This window comes from Colias philodice, chromosome 11 (assembly GCF_061535455.1).
Source record: "Colias philodice isolate Cphi_HAF_F1 chromosome 11, ilColPhil1 Martin Lab GWU primary, whole genome shotgun sequence".
Lineage (NCBI taxonomy): Eukaryota > Metazoa > Arthropoda > Insecta > Lepidoptera > Pieridae > Colias > Colias philodice.
Genome location: NC_143096.1, coordinates 3,369,295 through 3,381,432, shown reverse-complemented (window position 1 = coordinate 3,381,432; position 12,138 = coordinate 3,369,295). Strand labels below are relative to the sequence as shown.

General features: G+C 31.0%; 1 protein-coding gene across 2 annotated transcripts in view; it reads right to left on the bottom strand.

The window, feature by feature from the left end:
- The window catches only part of LOC149484438 (protein qui-1), a 95,227-nt gene extending 83,993 nt beyond the window's left edge, over nucleotides 1–11,234 (bottom strand). The window contains exon 1 of one of the 2 annotated variants that reach the window (XM_089700551.1): nucleotides 10,639–11,234. The gene's annotated coding sequence lies outside the window, so the exon portion shown is untranslated. The remainder of the gene's footprint in view (nucleotides 1–10,638) is intronic. The other variant, XM_089700552.1, reaches the window with a different exon arrangement.
- Between the last annotated feature and the right edge of the window lie 904 nt (nucleotides 11,235–12,138).

Below are 12,138 nucleotides of genomic sequence, written 5' to 3'. Positions count from 1 at the left end.
ATTCTAATGCTTTTGATATAATATATTAAGTAGAATAGAATAATATGGAAATAGCTCATAAACAATGTATATTTCTTTGAATAGAAATGTGACGGATGTTTGTGTTACGAGGCGAGAACATCGCACGCCAAAGGTATAATATTATGCGAAGTTAAACAAACTGGAATTATATTTAGAAAATCTAGAATTTTCTGTATCATTACAATCAGAACTAAGTCTTTTGGTATTAACAATAACATTGCTTTTGCATTTTCTTTTTCACATAAATTGTAGTCGTCACAAAAACGATGTATTCAAATAACATTATATACATGGTAGATTAATTGGGTAAGTTATTATGTAAAACGAAATAAAAAAATAAATGGCACACTCAATATTAAATCTTAAACACAAAACACGAAAAATGTACCAAATCAATCGATTTTAGTATCGAATTTACTTTAGGAATGTTAATACATATTTATTTACCTAATACATTTCTTTAGAATCAATGTTTTGTTAATAACAATACAATTCCAATATGTAAGCCTTACTAACAACCATTACTGAAAAAGTAAGATTTGAACCTTTTAGGCTTTTAATGAATAAAGTTGGACAATACCGCTCAAACTCTTTTACGCATAAACTAAGTATAAAGACATAACAATGAGTTTTAGAGAACATTACATTCTCGTTGAGAACGTTTAAATATCTAAATACATACATGTATTACAACTAAAATATATAATGGGGCTAATTACCATTAAGTACAAGTATGTACTAGTATATGTATTAATTTAATTAGTAACTTCAAACAAGGCCACATTCGATGATGAAACATTGACTTTTTCTAGGTCTATTTAATATTTTCTTGCTGTCATCAAAAACCTAGAAATCATTACGATTTCTAGGTACATGATTATTCGTAGATTTTATTTTAAATTTATTTAAGCATATTTTGCGAATTTAATTCCCTAATGCTCTCCCAGGAGAGCAAGTCTAACATAAATGGAAAATACCTTCACGAATAAGTTTTAATTAACAAATAACTTTCATAAATTACATTTTAATGTTTAAGTTTTTAAACGTAAACATTAAAATTTAAAGTTACCTATTGCTATTCAGTACATAGTTCCCTTTTAAATGTATTTATCTCTTACTCAATTAAATACTATCCGTCGTAATTCGTTTATTTTATTCAGAAATTAAATCAGTCCAGGCTCATAGGTATTATAACTCTCTTCTACCTCCGAACAATGCGGTTGGTAAACAATAACAGATTTAGTAAATTTCATTTGGTAAGCCCAAAATTGATTTCTGCACAGCGATTAGGTTTTCAATCAAGCTACGATGGCACAATAGCATGGACCAGTCTGTTTACAATTTACATATTTTGTTCGTTTGAGTATGTACTGTAAATTCAATCGATTTTAATCGAATGATTTTTTATTAAATCAATTAATTTTGTATTAAAGATTTTCATGTTTTTCACGTATCACTTTATTCAATCATATTTTATCTTGATCTCTTTGAGTCAAAGTTTACAGTATTTCTCGGTGCAAGGATGCATGTCATCAGTTGATTAAAAAATCATAACTAACTTACCTTTAACACAGGTATACAGTATTTAATAAAAAAAAATTGGTTGTCTGTAAAGTCGGTTTACTGACGATAGTTGAACGTGACAACGTCCGATTGTGCTTCTTTGTCGCTCGTTCCGCGCTCTCGCTTGCACTTCAAGCCTTACATGGAACGCCTCAGAGCGAGGTAACGCCGCATGAGTCATGTTTTTTCGTGCGTGCAGCCGGCTCTATCGAATTATAAGACGTTGTCACGTCAAAAATAAATAAAATTAATTCTAGACTTGTTACAGAAAAAGTCGTCCATGGAATATTCATTTCAAATTCCTCCGACTATAGATAAATACTTAAAACCGCCAAAAAGCCTATACAAGACCTCTTTAATCCGATCCGCATACATTTAAACATGTCTCTAGACCGTATTCAAATTCTTTTGTAGTCGATAATCTATTATTGGTATGATGTATGCGTGCCATAAATAGAATTAATATGGTTGCATTGTAGCTGAACTGAGCAGTAATTGAAGCAATGCCACACCATGTGGCGTAGTTTATATCTTGACAATTCTCGGTCTTTAGTAGAATTAAGTTTTGAACTAAATCTGAACGTCTATTGTAATTTAATATTGTCATAGTTACATATATGGTTGAAGTCCCTTCTTAACTACTACAAAAAGTTGGGAGAAAAGTAAGAACATTTTAGATATATTATATTGTAAATTTTACTGAAATATAAGTAAACAAAGAGTTTCACGTATTTGTCTGTTATAGAATGCTTTTTTCAGTTCAATCTCTAGTTAAAAATATACTTGAAAACATAAAACTTTCAAAAACCTGAAAAAAATACATTAAAATTTTTACACCAGACGTATTCCCACAACGCACGTGTGAAACTGTTTTTAATTTAAATTTTTAATTAAGCTTATCGCGGTCCCTTTAATACAAAATGGGACAAAATATACAGCGGAATGTGTCCCAAAGCCCCGCTAAAGGGTGCAAGATAACGTAATCATTGTATGACGTAAAACTTTTCTAATGACAAAGCCTCTGTTTGAAGTTGAAAATGCAAAATGCGAGTCGAGTGGAAACTTTCACTCGGTATTAGTAAAGTTTGAATGAGAGCGTTATTAACAGAGCTAGCTCCAGTTTTATATAACCTGCCCAATTTCATCATGGTAAAATGTTAATAATGTATTCTTTACTGACAGTCTACACTACAATTATGAACACAAAATTTTGTATCAAATTCTTTCTAAACCTATCTCGTTGATACCCATTATTTATTATATTTTATAAGGCACCTAGTAGCTATTTTTCATGATTACTAAGTAATTTTTGCAGAATTAATGCTACAGATATAATATATTCCATGCTAAACCTTATTCTTACAAAAACCCGATATCCCAGATAGACCTTATACCAACGAAGAACTCAAAACCAAAGACGATCAACTCACTTCAGTATTAAGAAGTTCCCCTCAAATAAAAGGCCCCTATATATCCACAGAGCTAACTTGTACTTATCGATTTTTCAGTTAGACGAGCTAAAACAGTCTCCTTCCCCGATCCAGGTACATAATTGATGTACCGCGTCATTCCACTTCATAATATATTTACGGCTCACTCGGTCTACCCGCTTTCTAACACTTTTTGACTGAACTTTTTTATTCACATTTAACAAATGAAGTGGCCCCATTGTTTTATATAATAATAAATACAAGTAGGTACGAGGATTTTACATGTGCTATGGGCAAAACAATTAATTTAAGGACTCTAATAATAATTTTAGCATTGATGTATAACAGCAGAGTGCAGATATGTTTGATCGTGACTCGATAATTCTATTAAGTAGGAACATTTATTCATTTTTAAAATGCATAAACATTGATTCTTAAACAAATATTTCACGTGTTTTAGCGATGGACAAAAAATCTGGAGATTTTTTGCCCTATTTGTGAAATATCATTATTCATAATAATATAGATAATGATTTAAGATCTTCCATACAAAAATCTGAGCTATATTTTCCATTGAAATATTTGTTAAAATTAGTAAAATATAAATTTATAGTCTCATGAGATGTTAAACTTTGAGGTAAATAAAATCGCTGGTTAGTTAAATTTAAATTTATATTAAAAACATATTCCATGTTTCGAAAAAGCGAGTAGACGAATAATTTTAATGCTTTAAATATTATAAAGCTCGAATTTCTAGCTATCTGAGTTTCCATTTAACAATTTCTAGAGAAATCATACCATGAAATCACTTATGGAAATTGAAACAATACCTATCATAGAATGGGATATTATGTACGATTTTAAAAATTGTATTGTTACGTGCATGGTATTATATATATTCATTGATTTCTTACTACAGCAGAAGGACTACTAAAACACGACAATATCCTTTGACAGTTACGTAGTAGGTATGTGATTTGCTATCAACACATAGAAATGACATCGTAACGATTAAAAAAAATAACTTTTTATTTTGCTACGTTGAATTTAAGTTTGAGTTGACAACGTTGTTTAATTTGGTAAATACGGTACTTTATGTAATTCTAGTTTGTTTCGAATCTGCATTGTTTAACTTTTATACCGCAACCTACAAATGGTTTGTCAATTAAGTGGCAAGTTTCAAGCGCGGCTTTGTATTTAAAGTGCTTTATCTACAACAGCAGTAAACTAATTTTAACTAATTCTGACTCATTCCACTGTTCATCAGGAAATCCTTTGACGTTTTGATAATTTTCGTCCAAATATTTCACGATTCATGACAATTATTATAAAACTACATTTGAAGGTACAATATTATGCTGCGTATAGCTATCATATTTTCATAGTTAGACCCCTCAAATTTATTATACGACCACGGACCAAACACGCAAATATTTTATAACTCAATTAAATTAGTCATTAATAATAGGTAACTGTCCCATATCATTAATAACAATTCTTGCACCACAACTTTGTATTACAAGCACTAAACTGCACATTATTACTTCAATGTACATTATATGGTAGAATGGATAATCACGTAATATGAGACTGTTAGAAAATCCAACTAGAGCGGAACCTGCAGGTGATAAGATTAATCTCACGGACCACGGTGATAATATCATGTCCGTTGAATGAAAAATAGCTTTTTATTTTTCTACCATAATACACAGCTATAACTGAATTAAACTAAATGATGATTGTTAGTGTTTTGATTTTTATCTTAATATGTTGTCGAGAGTAGAAATTTTTTAAACATTTTGCCCAACTGGAATATATTTTAAGCAAAAAGTAATTTACATTTTATGAAACGATGAACTAATAGTACTAATAGTATTTACGGTCTATCGTCTATCTTATTATCAAGCATAAAATATTTAGTTTATTGCTTGTCATTAATTTCCAACTCCAGTAATCGATGCCTTCGTGTTTATTATTTCACAAATATTTTACGATATTATGGTTATTAGGGTTCGGCATATTATTATGGAGCGTAGCCAATTTATTAGTTATAAATTATATTTTATGAAACGATCGACCGCGACATAATGTGGGCAATATCAAATTGTGGTTACGATCTTAATGTTACATTAACTACCAGTAAAACATTAATTAAATATTTCAATCAAATTTGTAACATAACATCCTTCCGCCAAGAGACATAATATACTTTTATGCATTACATAAAAACTTTTCAATTATGTTATAACTACTATTGTATATTGTTTATTATTTGTTTGTCAGATTATTAATCAATATCAATATTTTATACGTTTCTGTGTTAATCTTCAAAAGGAATACTTACGTACATAAAAACATTATCATAATAACAGATAAATTTTTGGCAAATAAATTAATTTGAATTAATTTTGAATTTGATTCATATATCACACAGAGAGTGACTTGAACTCCAACACAATACAATGATAACATCAAATATTATTCAGTCTATAAAATACCTTTACATTATTCATGAAATTTGTAAAGATTTCCCTTCCGAGCTTCCTCTACGTAATCGCATTTCCGCAAATCCTACAATCTATTCGGATCAAGCATAATTTACTTGATTAAGATGATTTGTCAAAAGAACCGAATAACCGACTTATTTCTAGATACATATTAATATTTTGGTACACAAAAACAACTTGTAGTGTGGAGGCCAGACCGTGATGCAGCATAAATTCGAACCATTAATCCTTTCTCTACACACGCAGAAAATCGATGTCAAACACCAGACATTTAAACTTTGTTTTTCAAAAAGCATAAGCAGCTAAGGGAGTATATAAACAACCGTTTTGATTATATTATAAAGAACCAACAAGAAACTATAAATATTATATTAACTGTCAGAATAAAAACTAATTTAAGATGTCTCAAGGGTTTATGATAAAATGAATTTGGTTGTATACATTAAGCTATTGAGCAGTTCAATGCTTGAAAAAGGAAACTTGAAAAAGTATCTAAACTCTATATGTATAAGCTCCCACATTAGGAGTGCTCGCTACGATATCCATGATAATCTTCATTTATAAGTGACATTCACTCAGATATTTTAATTTTTACAATCGTGTTTTACCAAACGTTGGTATTTTAACGAAAATTATGTTTTATTTTACCAAAACAGGAAACGACCTATATAATCAAGTACTCGTGAACGAAATTCTATATAATATAATACAAATTTATAATTTCACCAGCTCGCGTTACTCATAAATGATAGTTGGCAGAATGCGTAATCATAGTATACCTCTATATACTGATACATAGTAAATAGGATTTAAGCCGCCTCGACGTAATTTATCATAAGCTATATTGCTATTTAATACCGGATAAGTCCGAGGGGCCGTAAATATAATACTGGACCTAATTCTTCCTATAGAACATCCTACTTTATATTATAAATGCGAAAGTTTGCGAGGATGGATGTTTGTTACTCTCACGCAAATACTATCGAACTGATTACAATGAAATTTGGTATGTAGGTAGCTGAAGACCTAGAATAAGACATAATTAAACTACTTTTTTTTCTTTTTATTTCCGGAAATCCCACAGGAACGGGAACTATGCGGGTTTTTCTTCGAAAACGCGGGCAAAGCCGCAGACAGAAATCTAGTGTATAATAATGTATTTATTATAGTAGTTCGTGTGTATGTTACTAAATTCGTTATTGTTATCGCCGCTGTTTTTATCGTATTACAACCATTAAAGGCGCTCAAATTGTGTATATTAGTACATAAAAATAAATATTATATGTTTGATAGTGTTTTTATCTAATTCTAATTCGAGATTAGAACTATTATTTATGTCAAACCACTATAATTTGCAACAAACTGAAATTTTGAAGAAATCTTAATCGTGAGAGCAATCGAAATGGTTCTTTTATGAAATAAGTGTGCAATTAGAGATTTGCTTTAGAAAGGTAAGTGATTTGTTTTTCGTACCTTTTTATCACACATCAGTTAAATACTATAGAGCAAAAATAACGTTCATAATATAACATCCATCAATATTAAAGTAACTTCAAGTTTTAAACTGAAATTAAAACTATTAGTCATTGAATTTGAAAGTTAAAAACATTAAAGGCTTCATGAAACTGCTAGTTAAATATTCAACTGTAAACTAAAGTGCCGCTATTCAATTATTATTGGTATAAATGACGTATCGCTCCAACTTCTAAAGTAATTAAATATAGTGACGGGCCAGAATTCCATGAAACCGGCGCAAACGAAAATTTAATTAGTGCTAAAACAAACATTCATTGCATGACCAACTTTGTAGAAGAGCATGGTTCTTTAAAATTATCTAAATATCACTATAAACAAGTAAAGAAGGTATTTCACATAAAACTAATAAACCGTTAAAAAATGTCCTGGAAATATTAAAGATAAAAAATTTTTTCCAAGGATCAAACGAGCGGACCCGCGTAAGCTTCTCTCATGTTACTATATTTTTAACGTTTTAATGAAAAATTTAATGTAGCGAAGATATTAGTTTATTCCTATGAGAAATGAGAAAGCAATAATGAAGTTACGTATGTTGATTAACTATACGCATAGACATCGTAAGTAAAGCTTGTATACCTAAAAAGAGTATTTAAGTTTGTTGATACCAGTAGGTAATTAACACATCGTTTAATCCTTTTATCAGAAAGAAAATTTACTTTATCATAATGCGTGAACACTATTATGCAAGTTTGTACTCTTCGAGATAAAACTTAATACCAAGCTTATAAAAAACAGCGTGAATTAAAAATATAATACGCGATGTGTATAAAATACGCGGGAAATGCTAAGTGCTCTCCTGTCATCATGGCGCTCTACATAAAACTATTCCTATAGAACTGACGAGCGTGCTATCTTCAATCATCTGACCCATATTTCTATCTCGTAGAATATGTATAAGGTCGTAGTAACGAGAATATTTGACTGACATTTCTTTCATGAGTACGAAATCAGATATTCGTACATATATTTTTAATTTATATATTATATAGAGTAAGATAAGAGTAAAAACTGTGAGTAGAAACAATTAAATAATATAAAAGAAAGCGTATATAACTGCATTTATATTTGAATTATAACAATTATTTTCAGATGCAATACCAGCCGCGAATACTGGAGTCTGCATTTACTGATATTTGCTGCAGTAAATACATACATGCTTACCACTTTTACGCTAAAATGTTATGTCGGTTTAGTAATCTTCCCTTTGGGAGTTAACTTCAAACTACGCAGTAGCATGCTCGGATCCTATCAATGTTTAACTTTAAAATTTCCTGGAGTTGTAACTATTTTAGAACGTAAATACTATAATTATTTCGTAATAGTAAATAAGTACACAGTATAAAAGAAAGTCCGTATTGCTGTCGTATGTATGCTTTAAAATGAAACGGATGTTGATCAGGTTTTAAAGTGAAACTTTTATTACATCGTCTCAAACTTTTTGGTCTGTGTAGCGCATGTCGCGTGTATCGCGGCTGCCGAGTAGGTATACCTACTCGGCAGCCGACCGTCACGCGACATGCGCTACACAAAGCAGTGTTCGGAACCGTTCGAACAGTTTCACTTTTACCGTGGTTTCATAAAACCACACAACATTTTTTTTTAATACATAGAGTGATTCGTGAAGGTTTTAATAGTAGTAATATATAAGTGTGTAAGGAGCCGATTAGTCATTCGGAACGCAGAAATATCTAATATGGAAGACATAATGCTTACAATTCCACAAAAAAACCTGGAACTGCTTCCTAAATGCTACAAGTTTCTCGAAAATTTGGAAGGTGACTCTAAACAATCTACGAGACTTGATATTGTGTCAAGTAAGTTAGAGATAATGGATATAATGTCAGTCGCACGTCTTGACTTCCGAGTTATAACATCTGTGCAGTGCGCAGAGAACAAAGCTAGGTATTACAATGGCTGTAGAAGGGTAGTCACAATATAGTATATACAGGTAAAATTGAAGAAGTGTTCTTTGGCCGAAAAAGCATTTATTGCCATTAGATACAAAACTAACCAATTCTCCAATAAAAAGGTAAAAAAAGAGAAGGAAGCTTTTGGGAAATAGGTCTAGAGTGATTTAGATGTAAATCCAATATAACCTATATTTCAAATTGTTAAATACGTAAATACTTAATAGAAAAAGAATACAGGCTGTATACTCCGAAACATGTGCATTGTGTTATTCAACTCAAACATTTATCGTAAAACTAGACTTCCTTTTGAAGCACTTTTGAATCGACAAATTTCATAATTTAATAGGTAGGTATTTAACGTCGGAAAGCTGTTAAACAAAACAAGACATCCTGTAAAATATTCCAATTGAAGCCACCAATAAAAAACTTACTGGTGTTTAAAGACTGATGATAATAAACAATATAGGAAAAACAATACAGGATTTGAAATCGTAATACCTATTACTGACAACGTTTGATAAAAATTCCAGTACTAAAGCAGCAGCATATACCTATCTACATTTCACATTTGCTTCAACTAATTTACAAACCAATAGATGCACGTCTCTTATTGGCAATTCTGGAAATCTCAGCACAGTTCCAACATTAAAACATTACCATTTCAACTATTCAAGTCTCTCTTAATCCACACACATTCTATGATCTATCAACAAGTGCCGCCTTCAGTAAAAGCACTTTAAAAGCGGTAGACCTGGTTCCTTTATGAGAAACCCGATGAATTATTCTCATGTGACGTCTGTTCAGTTTATGTATGGTTTGTGGAAGTAATAAAAAGCTAGATCAGTTCGCGATAACGAATGTGTAAATTATACGAGTGTGTGATTATTGTTTAGAATGATAACACTTATACGAGCAGTTGCTATTCACGACACCATTCGCGTAAAGATAAGAATTTCTTGTCCAATTGGTTCTTCAATATTTCAGGTAAGGGTAATAAAATGTGTCCTAAATAAGTTATTCTTAATTATTTTTTGGCATTTTCTCCTATGAACATACTCATGTCTTATCATCTATTATAATGTATTTAAATGAGTAGATATTTGTACCTAAAGGTCATCGTAGGTAGAAAATATGGATACTAAATCAGTAAGACTAACATTTCCTTTGTCCGTAAGATAAATAAAATTTGACAAAATTGTGCATCCTGCGGAAGATAATGAATTAAATATTCAAGCGCTTGTTACATTCTTCTTCATCCTTATGAAATTAAGAATTAAAAAAATTAAAAAATGACATTTGTTGTCAAAATATAACAATCCAAACATAATGTAATTAAAAAAAGAGAATTCTTTAGTCATTCTATAGACTAAAAACGTTGCCACCCAATTTCGCTCTATTGTAGATGAGTCCAAAACATCGACTCTACAAGTAGAGCAGTTAAAAAGCATTTAGGTCATGTTTATTATCTCGGTTTTATGCGACGAAAATGAGATGTTGATTAATGTTTTGTTCAACTGAGGATGGAAATTAGAACAACGAGTTTATATAAAGAATAGGAGCAGCTCTTTACAGTAATTCTGAATAAAATTAACAGAATAATACAATATAATTAAAACCTTTAGCACAGTCAAGTGATGCTCATTTATAAGATAATGGGTTGTCCAAACTTACCTAAACAATCAAGGGCATTAACCAAAAGGAATCGTTGACACAACACACAAATAGTATCACTTAGTACGACACAGGCACTGGAAAAGCGAGAAAAACTGTGTTATCGCAATAATTAGGGCAGCCGGAATAGTTCAGGAGCGGTTTTAATTCATATTTTTGGCGTTACAGTTTCGCGGTATGAGCCGAGACGCACAGAGCTAGCGGACAGCACCACGCGGCGAGGAGGTCTAAGGTGGACTGAGGTAAGGTGCGGCCTGCGGGACCGGGGACGCGGCCAGGCTTCGCGATGCCGCCCGCCCTGACATGGATCAACACAGTTTAATGATTGCATCCCTGCGTTGTATGACTAGCCATTACAATTATTGAACCCACGAACTCCCAAAACGACCACACCTTATTAGTACATTCAGGTGTTGCCTAAATGGTTGTTCCGCTGCGTTGCGCAAATAATAATGCGCATTGTCTTATTAAGATACTTATCTATCGATGGTCAGTTGGGGATTGTAATGAATACTAAACGGAGTGATTTGCTTGTCAGAACTTAAGCCGGTTGAAATATGACTTACGTGAATATGTTTTAAATGTGATTCGTGCTAAAATAATGTACGATGTGATTCATTTAAGACTCTATGTAATACTTTATGTGTGTTTGTTGAAATACAACTTCACAGTTTGATTACTAAATAATAAATATCGATCTAATATTAAACAAAGATTTAGAGCTCTATTGTTATCACTTTTTCTTTATAAAAGCTTATTCTTTATAAATGCTTAATAAATTTCACAAAACTATAGAAATATAAGTTAAAAGCTTTTGTCTGAAAGTCGCCTTTGTTGGTGACAAACGTACCGATTTATCAATGTCATTGTTTTTGTTTATATTGCGAAGTTTTAGAAGCACGGAAATTGACTTTTTAGAAGTTGTACCTACAAGAAATTACTTCAATCAATTCAACTTTAGAAATCGCATTCTTATTTGTTAATGGTATTTCTTATAATTTAATGTAATATCTAGTGATTCTGTGATTATTTTGAGAATGTATAAGACTGTGCACATGTGACTGGATTGGACTCTATCTCGACTCTACATTGAGAAGTGTGTAATAAAATTGTTATACTTTTATGACAATAAATCTATTTTAATTTATTATTATGTAATATCCATTACTCTTTATTTTTACATAGATATAAGATCGTATTTTAAGAAATGTATTGTATGTATTTGTTTGGTTACATTTCAACGAAATTTAATAATAAGTGCTGCATTGCAAACTTAAAGACTTCAATGTGACATCTTAGTATACGTATACATATATACTCTCATTAATCTTGATAACTTTATTTGCTGCTGTCAGCATTTATAATTATTTTCATTGTGCAATTTAAAACATACATATAATTTTGTATACGGTCTTTTCATATGTTTGTAAGTACCTGTGTTACTTCGACTCTATTTTATTTCTCATGAAACAGATAGCTCCAGGTTCATATAAGATGCCA